The sequence below is a fragment of the Oncorhynchus mykiss genome, chromosome 5 (assembly GCF_057628025.1).
Source record: "Oncorhynchus mykiss isolate SJ-2025 chromosome 5, ASM5762802v1, whole genome shotgun sequence".
Classification (NCBI taxonomy): Eukaryota; Metazoa; Chordata; class Actinopteri; order Salmoniformes; family Salmonidae; genus Oncorhynchus; species Oncorhynchus mykiss.
In genome coordinates, this window is record NC_143026.1 from 48,248,876 (window position 1) to 48,261,482 (window position 12,607).

Here is a 12,607-nt window from a genome sequence, read left to right on the forward strand (position 1 = left end):
TTCATGCTTCGTGGTGGGAACAACACATGCAGAGATCATCCGTTCACCTACTCTGCGTCTCACAAAGACACATCGGTTGGAATCAAAAAATCTCAAATTTGGACTCATCAGACAAAAAGACAGATTTCCACCAGTCTAATATACATTGATTCTGTTTCTTGGGCCAATCAAGTATCTTCTTGATATTGGTGTCCTTTAGTAGTGGTTTCTTTGAAGCAATTTGTCTATGAAGGCCTGATTCAAGCAGTCTCCTCTGAACTGTTGATGTTGAGATGTCTGTTACTTGAACTCTGAAGTGTTTATTTGGGCTGCAATATGAGGTGCAGTTAACTCTAATGAACGTATCCTCTGGAGTAGAGGTAACTCTGGGTCTTCCTTTCCTATGGCTGTCCTCATGAGAGCCAGTTTCATCATAGTCCTTGATGGTTTTGCGACTGCACAAGTTCAAAGTTCTTGAAATTTTACGACTTGACTGACCTTCATGTCTTAAAGTAATGATGGACTGTTGTTTCTCTTTGCTTATTTGAGCTGTTCTTGCCATAATATGGACTTGGTCTTTTACCAAATAGAGCTATCTTCTGTATACCACCCCTTCCATGTCACAACACAACTGATTGGTTGAAAAGCATTAAGAAGGAAAGTAATTCCACAAATGTACTGTTAACAAGGCACACATGTTAATTGAAATGCATTCCAGGTGAAGATGGTTGACAGAGTGTCCAAAGCTGTCATCAAGGCAAAGGGTGGCTACTTTAAAGAATCAAAAATCAAAAATATATTTTGATTAAACATTTGTTCTGTTATTTCATTGTTTTGATGTCTTCACTATTATTCTACAATGTAAAAATAGTAAACATAAAGAAAAACCCTGGAATGGGTAGGTGTGTCCACCGTTTTGACCCGGACTCAATATATAAGCAACATTTCTGCTGAGGTTTATTTCTGTCTGCAATAATCTATAGATTAGGGCATAATGAATTTATTTCAATTGACTGATTTCCTTCTATGAACTGTAACTCAGTTAAGTCTTAGCGTATATATTTTTGTTCATTATACCTGTATATGCTTTCCCATAGAATGAAGAAGGTATGATATGGAGCTAAGTTTATTTTGCAGAGTGCAGACTGTCATGTGAAGCTTTATATTTAGCTATCACCTCGTAAGTATGACTTTACATGCGTTGTTGTCTACTGCCTGTCAGCAACAGCACTACGCATTCGTCATCAACTTAACCACCCCCATAGTTCATCAGCGGATGCAGATTGGTCTGATGCAACTGTGATGGGAAAAGGCGGGATTAATGCTCACGCCTTTGCTGCCCTTCCAGACTGCAATCCTTGCAGCAACATTCCTGTAAGCTTGCGAGATCAGGCAGCTTAGCGAGGCTAGCTTTATTGTCCACTGTGTGAATTCTGGATTGACATGGAGGAGGTTCAAAAGGCCCTGCTGCCTGATTTCTCTGTGTGACTGGATGCCAGCCTTTTTGACTATACATAGAATGATTCATCTATGCAAATACTGATGTCATTATTAGACTGGTTACTGCAGAGAGAGAGATTAGAAACTGTGCAGATCAATTTTGTCATGTACTGTCATGTTGTGTCTTGTCTCTGTCCTTTCCCTTCACCCTGTCTCCCTCTGCTGGTCGTTGTTAGGTTACCTTTTCTCCCCCTCTTTCCCCCAGCTGTGCCTTGTCTCCTCCTAACCACCTCGTCACCCCTTTTCCCACCTGTTCCCTTTTTCCCTCTGATTAGGTCCCTATATCTCTCTCTGTTTCTGCTCCTGTCTTTGTCGGATTCTTGTTTGTTGTGTTTCATGCCTGAACCAGACTGTCGTCATGTTTGCTGTAACCTTGTCTTGTCCTGTCGGAATCTGCCGGTCCGTCTGAGCCTACCTATGTTTGGTAATTAAAGAAGCTCTGTTTAAGTTAATTCGCTTTTGGGTCCTCATTCACGCACCGTAACAGAAGAATCCGACCAAGAATGGACCCAGCGACTTCGGATCCTCTCCACTCAGCCGTCGGGATCCAGGGAGCGATGCTAGGCAGACACGAGCAGGAAGTGTCTGCTGCTCGACATGCCGTTGAGACCCTGGCCACCCAAGTCTCCAACCTCACAGAACAGGTTCACCATCTCCGCCTCGATCCACCGGCCACTTCCAGGGCTTTCGAATCTCCGGAGCCCAGAATCAATAACCCGCCGTGTTACTCTGGGGAGCCCACTGAATGCCGCTCGTTCCTCACCCAGTGTGATATTGTGTTTACTCTCCAGCCCAACACTTACTCCAGGAGCACTGCTCGTGTCGCCTACGTCATATCTCTCCTTATTGGACGGGCTCGTGAGTGGGGCACGGCAATCTGGGAGGCAAGGGCTGAGTGTACTAACCAGTATCAGGACTTTAAGGAGGAGATGATACGGGTTTTTGATCGATCTGTTTTTGGGGAGGAGGCTTCCAGGGCCCTGTCTTCCCTATGTCAAGATAATCGATCCATAACAGACTACTCTATTGAGTTTCGCACTTTTGCTGCCTCCAGTGGCTGGAACGAGCCGGCTTTGCTCGCTCGTTTTCTGGAGGGTCTCCGCGCAGAGGTAAAGGATGAGATTCTCTCCCGGGAGGTTCCTTCCAGCGTGGATTCCTTGATTGAACTCGCTATTCGCATTGAGCGACGGGTTGATCTTCGTCACCGAGCTCGTGGAAAGGAGCTCGCGTTCTCCGTTGCCCCCCTCTCCGCATCACTACCATCTTCCTCTGCCGGCTCGGGTGCTGAGCCCATGCAGCTGGGAGGTATCCGCATCTCGACTAAGGAGAGGGAACGGAGAATCACCAACCGCCTCTGTCTCTATTGCGGTTCCGCTGGTCATTTTGTCACTTCATGTCCAGTAAAAGGCCAGAGCTCGTCAGTAAGCGGAGGGCTACTGGTGAGCGCTACTACTCCTGTCTCTCCTTCAAGATCCTGCACTACCTTGTCGGTCCATCTACGCTGGACCGGTTCGTCAGCTTCCTGCAGTGCCTTAATAGACTCTGGGGCGGAGGGCTGTTTTATGGACGAGACCTGGGCTCGGGAACATGACATTCCTCTCAGACAGTTAAAGGAGCCCACGGCCTTGTTCGCCCTGGATGGTAGTCCTCTCCCCAGGATTCAGCGTGAGACGCTACCTTTAACCCTCACTGTTTCTGGTAATCATAGTGAAACCATTTATTTTTTAATTTTTCGTTCACCTTTTACACCTGTTGTTTTGGGCCATCCCTGGCTAGTTTGTCATAATCCTTCCATTAATTGGTCTAGTAATTCTATCCTCTCCTGGAACGTCTCTTGTCATGTGAAATGTTTAATGTCTGCTATCCCTCCTGTTTCCTCTGTCTCTTCTTCACAGGAGGAGCCTGGTGATTTGACAGGGGTGCCGGAGGAATATCACGATCTGCGCACGGTGTTCAGTCGGTCCAGGGCCACCTCTCTTCCTCCACACCGGTCGTATGATTGTAGTATTGATCTCCTTCCGGGAACCACCCCCCCCCCGGGGTAGACTATACTCTCTGTCGGCTCCCGAACGTAAGGCTCTCGAAGATTATTTGTCTGTAGCTCTTGACGCCGGTACCATAGTCCCCTCCTCCTCTCCCGCCGGAGCGGGGTTTTTTTTTTGTCAAGAAGAAGGACGGGTCTCTGCGCCCCTGCATAGATTATCGAGGGCTGAATGACATAACAGTGAAGAATCGTTATCCGCTTCCTCTTATGTCTTCAGCCTTCGAGATCCTGCAGGGAGCCAGGTTTTTCACTAAGTTGGACCTTCGTAACGCTTACCATCTCGTGCGCATCAGGGAGGGGGACGAGTGGAAGACGGCGTTTAACACTCCGTTAGGGCACTTTGAATACCGGGTTCTTCCTTTCGGCCTCGCTAACGCTCCAGCTGTCTTTCAGGCATTAGTCAATGATGTCCTGAGAGACATGCTGAACATCTTTGTTTTCGTTTACCTTGACGATATCCTGATTTTTTCACCGTCACTCCAGATTCATGTTCAGCACGTTCGACGTGTCCTCCAGCGCCTTTTAGAGAATTGTCTTTTTGTGAAGGCTGAGAAGTGCACTTTTCATGCCTCCTCCGTCACATTTCTCGGTTCTGTTATTTCCGCTGAAGGCATTAAGATGGATCCCGCTAAGGTCCAAGCTGTCATTGATTGGCCCGTCCCTAAGTCACGCGTCGAGCTGCAGCGCTTTCTCGGCTTCGCGAACTTCTATCGTCGTTTCATCCGTAATTTCGGTCAGGTGGCAGCTCCTCTCACAGCCCTTACTTCTGTCAAGACGTGCTTTAAGTGGTCCGTTTCCGCCCAGGGAGCTTTTGATCTCCTCAAGAATCGTTTTACATCCGCTCCTATCCTTGTTACACCTGACGTCTCTAGACAGTTCGTTGTCGAAGTTGACGCGTCAGAGGTGGGCGTGGGAGCCATTCTTTCTCAGCGCTCCCTCTCTGACGACAAGGTCCACCCATGCGCGTATTTTTCTCATCGCCTGTCGCCGTCGGAACGTAACTATGATGTGGGTAACCGCGAACTGCTCGCCATCCGGTTAGCCCTAGGCGAATGGTGACAGTGGTTGGAGGGGGCGACCGTTCCTTTTGTCGTTTGGACTGACCATAGGAACCTTGAGTACATCCGTTCTGCCAAACGACTTAATGCGCGTCAGGCGCGTTGGGCGCTGTTTTTCGCTCGTTTCGAGTTCGTGATTTCTTATCGTCCGGGCTCTAAGAACACCAAGCCTGATGCTTTGTCTCGTCTCTTCAGTTCTTCAGTAGCCTCCACTGACCCCGAGGGGATTCTCCCTGAGGGGCGTGTTGTCGGGTTGACTGTCTGGGGAATTGAGAGGCAGGTAAAGCAAGCGCTCACTCACACTCCGTCGCCGCGCGCTTGTCCTAGGAACCTTCTTTTCGTTCCCGTTCCTACTCGTCTGGCCGTTCTTCAGTGGGCTCACTCTGCCAAGTTAGCCGGCCACCCTGGCGTTCGGGGTACGCTTGCTTCCATTCGCCAGCGTTTTTGGTGGCCCACCCGGGAGCATGACACGCGTCGTTTCGTGGCTGCTTGTTCGGTCTGCGCGCAGACTAAGTCCGGTAACTCTCCTCCTGCCGGCCGTCTCAGGCCGCTTCCTATTCCCTCTCGACCGTGGTCTCACATCGCCTTAGATTTTGTCACCGGACTGCCTTCGTCAGCGGGGAAGACTGTTATTCTTACGGTTGTCGATAGGTTCTCTAAGGCGGCTCATTTCATTCCCCTTGCTAAGCTTCCTTCTGCTAAAGAGACGGCACAAATCATCATCGAGAATGTTTTCAGAATTCATGGCCTTCCGTCAGACGTCGTTTCGGACAGAGGTCCGCAATTCACGTCTCAATTTTGGAGGGAGTTTTGCCGTTTGATTGGGGCTTCCGTCAGTCTCTCTTCCGGCTTTCACCCCCAGTCTAACGGTCAAGCAGAACGGGCCAATCAGACTATTGGTCGCATCTTACGCAGTCTTTCTTTTCGCAACCCTGCGTCTTGGTCAGAACAGCTCCCCTGGGCAGAATACGCCCACAACTCGCTTCCTTCGTCTGCGACCGGGCTATCTCCTTTTCAGAGTAGCCTCGGGTACCAGCCTCCGCTGTTCTCATCTCAGTTCGCCGAGTCCAAACAGTATCATCAGTTACAAACAGTATCATACTCACTCATTCATCTTATACAACAATTAGATATAAACCTCATATCTGAGGCTATTATATAAACAGCGTTATGGTAATATGGCCACACCATCTCCCATGAGCTTCCCCAAGTTGTAACAAACGGACCAGTTCGTAGCTGGATTCTTCACCGATCTTTTATACTTTCTCCGGAACATGAAATTTGTTCGTACCTCAAGTTCTGTGAGGTGGACGAAATTCCTTTGTGCTCTATGAAAATTTACTCTGTCTCTTATACTATGTGGCCATGTGGCAGAGTCTTCTCTGGAATTTACAACCTCTCTCTGACCACAGCAGCCTAGTTGAATGCGACAAGGGAGAGGGGGATGGGGCCTGCTATACCCAAAGAGGGCAACGTCATGACAATTCATACCTGCTATTGGGTAAGGTTTACTTGTTACTTACTTATTACACTACCGTTCAAACGTTTGGGGTCACTTAGAAATGTCCTTGTTTTCCATGAAAACATACATGAAATGAGTTGCAAAATGAGTAGGAAATATAGTCAAGACATTGACAAGGTTATAAATAATGATTTTTTAATTGAAATAATAATTGTGTCCTTCAAACTTTGCTTTCGTCAAAGAATCCTCCATTTGCAGCAACTGCAGCAATTACAGCCTTGCAGACCTTCGTCATTCTAGTTGTCAATTTGTTGATGTAATCTGAAGAGATTTCACCCTATGCTTCCTGTAGCACCTCTCACAAATTGGATTAGCTTGATGGGCACTTCTTAAGTACCATACGATCAAGCTGCTCCCACAACAGCTCAATAGGGTTGAGATCCGGAGAATGTGCTGGCCACTCCATTATAGACAGAATACCAGCTGAGTGCTTCTTCCCTAAATAGTTCTTGTATCATTTGGAGTTGTGCTTTGGGTCATTGTCCTGTTGTAGGAGGAAATTGGCTCCAATTAAGCGCCGTTCACAGGGTATGGCATGGCGTTGCAAACTGGAGTGATAGCCTTCCTTCAAGATCCATTTTACCCTGTACAAACCTACCACGTTACCACCACCAAAGCACCCCCAGACCATCACATTGCCTCCACCTCTCACGGCCGTCCTCCTCTTCATCTGAAGAGGAGAGGCGAGATGGATCTGAGGACCAATACGCAGCGTGGTAAGTGTCCATGGTGAATCTTTAATAAAGAAAGACTGAACACTATGCAAAAGAGTAACGAAAACAATAAACCAAATACGACCGTGAAGCTACAAAATGAGACCTGTGCTGACACAAGCCACTAACATAGACAATCACCCACAAACAAACAGTGCAACCCAGGCTACCTAAGTATGATTCTCAATCAGAGACAACTAATGACACCTGCCTCTGATTGAGAACCATACTAGGCCGAAAACATAGAAATGCCCCAAAACATAGAAAAACAAACATAGACTGCCCACCCAACTCACGCCCTGACCATACTAAATAAATACAAAACAACGGAAATAAAGGTCAGAACGTGACAGTACCCCCCCCCAAAGGTGCGGACTCCGGCCGCAAAACCTTGACCTATAGGGGAGGGTCTGGGTGGGCGTCTGTCCGCGGTGGCGGCTCTGGCGCGGGACGCGGACCCCACCTCATCATTGTCTTAGTCCGCCTTATTGTCCGCCTCCGTGGCTTTCTCAGCATGACCACCCCTCTCAATGACCCCACTGGACAGAGGGGCAGCTCGGGACAGAGGGACAGCTGCTCGGGACAGAGAGACAGCTGCTCGGGACAGAGAGACAGCTGCTCGGGACAGAGAGACAGCTGCTCTGGGCAGAGGGGCTCCGGCAGCGGCGCCGGAAAGGCGGGGGGCTCCGGCAGCGGCGCCGGGCAGGCGGGGGGCTCCGGCAGCGGCGCCGGGCAGGCGGGAGGCTCCGGCAGCGGCGCCGGGCAGGCGGGAGGCTCCGGCAGCGGCGCCGGGCAGGCGGGAGGCTCCGGCAGCGGCGCCGGACAGGCGGGAGGCTCCGGCGCCGGACAGGCGGGAGGCTCCGGCAGCGGCGCCGGGCAGGCGGGAGGCTCCGGCAGCGGCGCCGGACAGGCGGGAGGCTCCGGCAGAGGCGCCGGACAGGCGGGAGGCTCCGGCAGAGGCGCCGGACAGGCGGGAGGCGGCGGGAGGCTCCGGCAGAGGCGCCGGACAGGCGGGAGGCTCCGGCAGAGGCGCCGGACAGGCGGGAGACTCCGGCAGAGGCGCCGGACAGGCGGGAGACTCCGGCAGAGGCGCCGGACAGGCGGGAGACTCCGGCAGAGGCGCCGGACAGGCGGGAGACTCCGGCAGAGGCGCCGGACAGGCGGGAGACTCCGGCAGAGGCGCCGGACAGGCGGGAGACTCCGGCAGAGGCGCCGGACAGGCGGGAGACTCCGGCAGAGGCGCCGGACAGGCGGGAGACTCCGGCAGCGGCGCCGGACAGGCGGGAGACTCCGGCAGCGGCGCCGGACAGGCGGGAGACTCCGGCAGCGGCGCCGGACAGGCGGGAGACTCCGGCAGCGGCGCCGGACAGGCGGGAGGCTCCGGCAGCGGCGCCGGACAGGCGGGAGGCTCCGGCAGAGGCGCCGGACAGGCGGGAGGCTCCGGCAGAGGCGCCGGACAGGCGGGAGGCTCCGGCAGAGGCGCCGGACAGGCGGGAGGCTCCGGCAGAGGCGCCGGACAGGCGGGAGGCTCCGGCAGAGGCGCCGGACAGGCGGGAGGCTCCGGCAGAGGCGCCGGACAGGCGGGAGGCTCCGGCAGAGGCGCCGGACAGGCGGGAGGCTCCGGCAGAGGCGCCGGACAGGCGGGAGGCTCCGGCAGAGGCGCCGGACAGGCGGGAGACTCCGGCAGAGGCGCCGGACAGGCGGGAGACTCCGGCAGAGGCGCCGGACAGGCGGGAGACTCCGGCAGCGGCGCCGGACAGGCGGGAGACTCCGGCAGCGGCGCCGGACAGGCGGGAGACTCCGGCAGCGGCGCCGGACAGGCGGGAGACTCCGGCAGCGGCGCCGGACAGGCGGGAGACTCCGGCAGCGGCTCCGGACAGGCGGGAGACTCCGGCAGCGGCGCCGGACAGACAGGACCACCTGCAGGGAGGAGACAGAGAGACAGCCTGGTGCGTGGGGCTGCCACAGGAACCACCAGGCTGGGAAGACCTTCAGGAGGCTTGGGGTTAAGAGGAGGCACCTGAAAGACCGGGCTGTGGGGGAGCACTGGAGCTCTGGTGCGCAACCTTGGCACCACTTCCCCAGGCTGGATAACCACTCTAGCCCGGACCGTCCAGAGTGCAGGCACAGGTTGAACCGGGCTGTGGGTAAGCACGGGAGATCTAGTGCTTACTACACGCACCTCTCCCTTCGGCTCCATTCCCACATTCGCCCGGCACGAGCGGAGCGCGGGCAGAGGACGCACTGCACCCTCCCAGCGCCCCGGAGACACAGCACGCAGAGCCGGCGCAGGATACCCTGGGCCAAAACTGCGTACCGGCGACCAGACCCGCTGAGCAGGCACCATACGCCCTGGCTCGATGCCCGCACTCGCATGACACTCTCGGGGGGCTGTCCTATAGCGCACCGGGCTATGGACACGTACTGGCGACACCGTGCGCTTAACCGCATAACACGGTGCCTGCCCAGTATCTCGCTGCTTATAATAAGCACGAGGAGTGAGCGCAGGTCTGCTACCTGGCTTAGCTCCACCCCTCGTGTGCCCCCCCCAAAAAAATGTTTGGGGCTGTCTCTCGTACCTGTCGCACTGCCGTGCTGCCTCCTCATATCGCCGCCGCTCAGCTTTCGCTGCCTCCAGCTCTGCTTTGGGGCGGCGATATTCCCCAGCCTGTGCCCAGGGTCCCTCTCCGTTCAGTATCTCCTCCCAAGTCCAGGAGTCCTGTGATACCGGCCGCTGTTGTTGTTGCTGCTGCTGCTGCTGTCGTCGCTGTTTTCTACCACGCCGCTTGGTCCTTGGTTGGTGGGTGATTCTGTCACGGCCGTCCTCCTCTTCATCTGAAGAGGAGAGGCGAGATGGATCTGAGGACCAATACGCAGCGTGGTAAGTGTCCATGGTGAATCTTTAATAAAGAAAGACTGAACACTATGCAAAAGAGTAACGAAAACAATAAACCAAATACGACCGTGAAGCTACAAAATGAGACCTGTGCTGACACAAGCCACTAACATAGACAATCACCCACAAACAAACAGTGCAACCCAGGCTACCTAAGTATGATTCTCAATCAGAGACAACTAATGACACCTGCCTCTGATTGAGAACCATACTAGGCCGAAAACATAGAAATGCCCCAAAACATAGAAAAACAAACATAGACTGCCCACCCAACTCACGCCCTGACCATACTAAATAAATACAAAACAACGGAAATAAAGGTCAGAACGTGACACCACCATGCTTGACAGATGGCGTCAAGCACTACTCCAGCATCTTTTCATTTTTTCTACATCTCACAAATGTTCTTCTTTGTGATCCGAATGCCTCAAACTTGGATTTGTCTGTCCATAACACTTTTTTCCAATCTTCCTCTGTCCAGTGTCTGTGTTCTTCTGCCCATCTAAATATTAAATTTTTATTGGTCTGAGATAAGTTTTTTTCTTTGCAACTCTGCCTTGAAGGCCAGCTTCCCGGAGTCGCCTCTTCACTGTTAAAGTTGAGACTAGTGTTTTGCGGGTACAATTTAATGAAGGTGCCAGTTGAGGACTTGTGAGGCGTCTATTTCTCAAACTAGACACTCTAATGTCATCTTGCTCACTCCTCTTCTATTCTGGTTAGAGCTGTTCTGTGAAGAGAGTAGTACACAACGTTGTACGAGATCTTCAGTTTCTTGGCAATTTCTCACATGGAATAGCCTTCATTTCTCAGGACAAGAATAGACTGACGAGTTTCAGAAGAAAGTCTTTGTTGCTTGCCATTTTGAGCCTGTAATCGAACCCACAAATGCTGATGCTCCAGATACTCAACTAGTCTAAAGAATGCCAGTTTTATTGCTTCTTTAATCAGGACAACCGTTTTCAGCTGTGCTAACATAATTGCAAAAGGGTTTTCTAATGATCAATTAGCCTTAAACTTGGATTAGCTAACACAAGGTGCCATTGGAACACAGGAGCGACGGTTGCTCATAATGGGCCGCTGTACGCCTATGTAGATATTCCATTAAAAAATCAGCTGTTTTCCAGCTACAATAGTCATTTACAACGTTAACAGTGTCGACGCTGTAATTCTGATACATTTGATGTTAGTATAATGGACAAAATGTTTTTATTTATTTCAATAACAAGGACATTTCTAAGTGACCCCAAACGTTTGAATGGTAGTGTATATGAAGAGTGCCTTGGTCCTCTTTTGTTTTTGATGACCAATTTACCCCTTTTACCAAAGAGCAACTTTTATCTACAAAGACCTACTATTGTGTACCCTAGCGGCACTTCCCTTTATTCTTTTTTCTATAAGGTTTTAAAGGTCCAATGCAGTCATTTTCATCTCAATATATTATTTCTGGGTAACAATTAAGTACCTTACTGTGATTGTTTTCAATTAAAATTGTAAAGCAATTTACAAAAATAGCTTTAAAGCAAAGAGCAATTTCTCAAGCAATAATTTTGTTAGGACTGTCTGGGAGTGATCTGAGCAGGGAGGGGAAAACTGGCTGTTGGTGGCAGAGAGAATTGGAACTCTTTCTTATTGGTCTATTAAATACACTGAACAAAAATATAAATGCAAGATGCAACAATTTATATGATTTTACTGAGTTACAGTTCATATAAAGCAATCAGTAATTTTAAATAAATAAATAATGTCCTAATCTATGGTATTCACATGACTGGGAATCCAGATATGCATGTGATGGTCACAGATACCTTAAAAAAAATAGGTAGGGGCGTAGATCAGAAAAACAGTCAGTATCTGGTGTGACCACCATTACCCTTATGCAGCGGGGGGCAGGTAGCCTAGCTGTTAAGAGTGTTGGGCCAGGAACCGAACGGTTGCTGGTTCAAATCCCAGATCTGTTGATGTGCCCTTTAGCCCTTAACCCTCTTGTAAGTCATTCTGGATAAGAGTCTCTGCTAAATTTACTAAAATGTACAGCTAAAACGCAGTGCGACATATCTCCTTCGCATAGCAAACCACTCACCTACACGATGCCATACACAGTGTCTGCCATCTGCCCGGTACAGTTGAAACCGGGATTCAAGAGCACACTTCTCCAGCGTGCCACTTGGTTATGACTCCGAACTGCAGTGAAGTCAAGACCCGGGTGAGGACGACAAGCACGCAGATGAGCTTCCCTGAGACTGTTTCTGACAGTTTGTGCAGAAATTCTTTAGTAGTGCAAACTCACAGTTTCATCAGCTATGGTGGCTGGTCTCAGATGATCCCACAGGTGAAGAAGCCGATGTGGAGGTCCTGGGCTGGCATGGTTACATGTGGTCTGCGGTTGTGAGGCCGGTTGGACGTACTGCCAAATTCTCTAAAACAACGTTGGAGGCAGTTTATGGTAGAGAAATGAATATTAAATTCTCTGACAACAGCTCTGGTTGACATTCCTGCAGTCAGTGTGCCAATTGCACACTCCTTCAAAACTTGAGATATCTGTGGCATTGTGTTGTGTGAGAAAAATTCACATTTTAGATTGGCCTTTTATTGTCCCCAGCACAAGGTGTGCCTGTGTAATGATCATGCTGTTTAATCAGCTTCTAATTTATTTTCAATAAACATTGTAAACGAAATACATGTTGTCAACAACCTAAGCCAACCCCGTCTGTTTTGCCCCACAGTTGTGCATGCGTCGGTTTTGTAACTAAACAACCAACACATCTATAGCGTGAAAATACATAAACTCAGCGAAAAAAGAAAAGTTCTCTCAGCGTCAACTGCTTTTATTTTCAAAAGTAACACTACTTATCTGGTGTGGCCACCAGCTGCATTAAGTACTGCAGTGCATCTCCT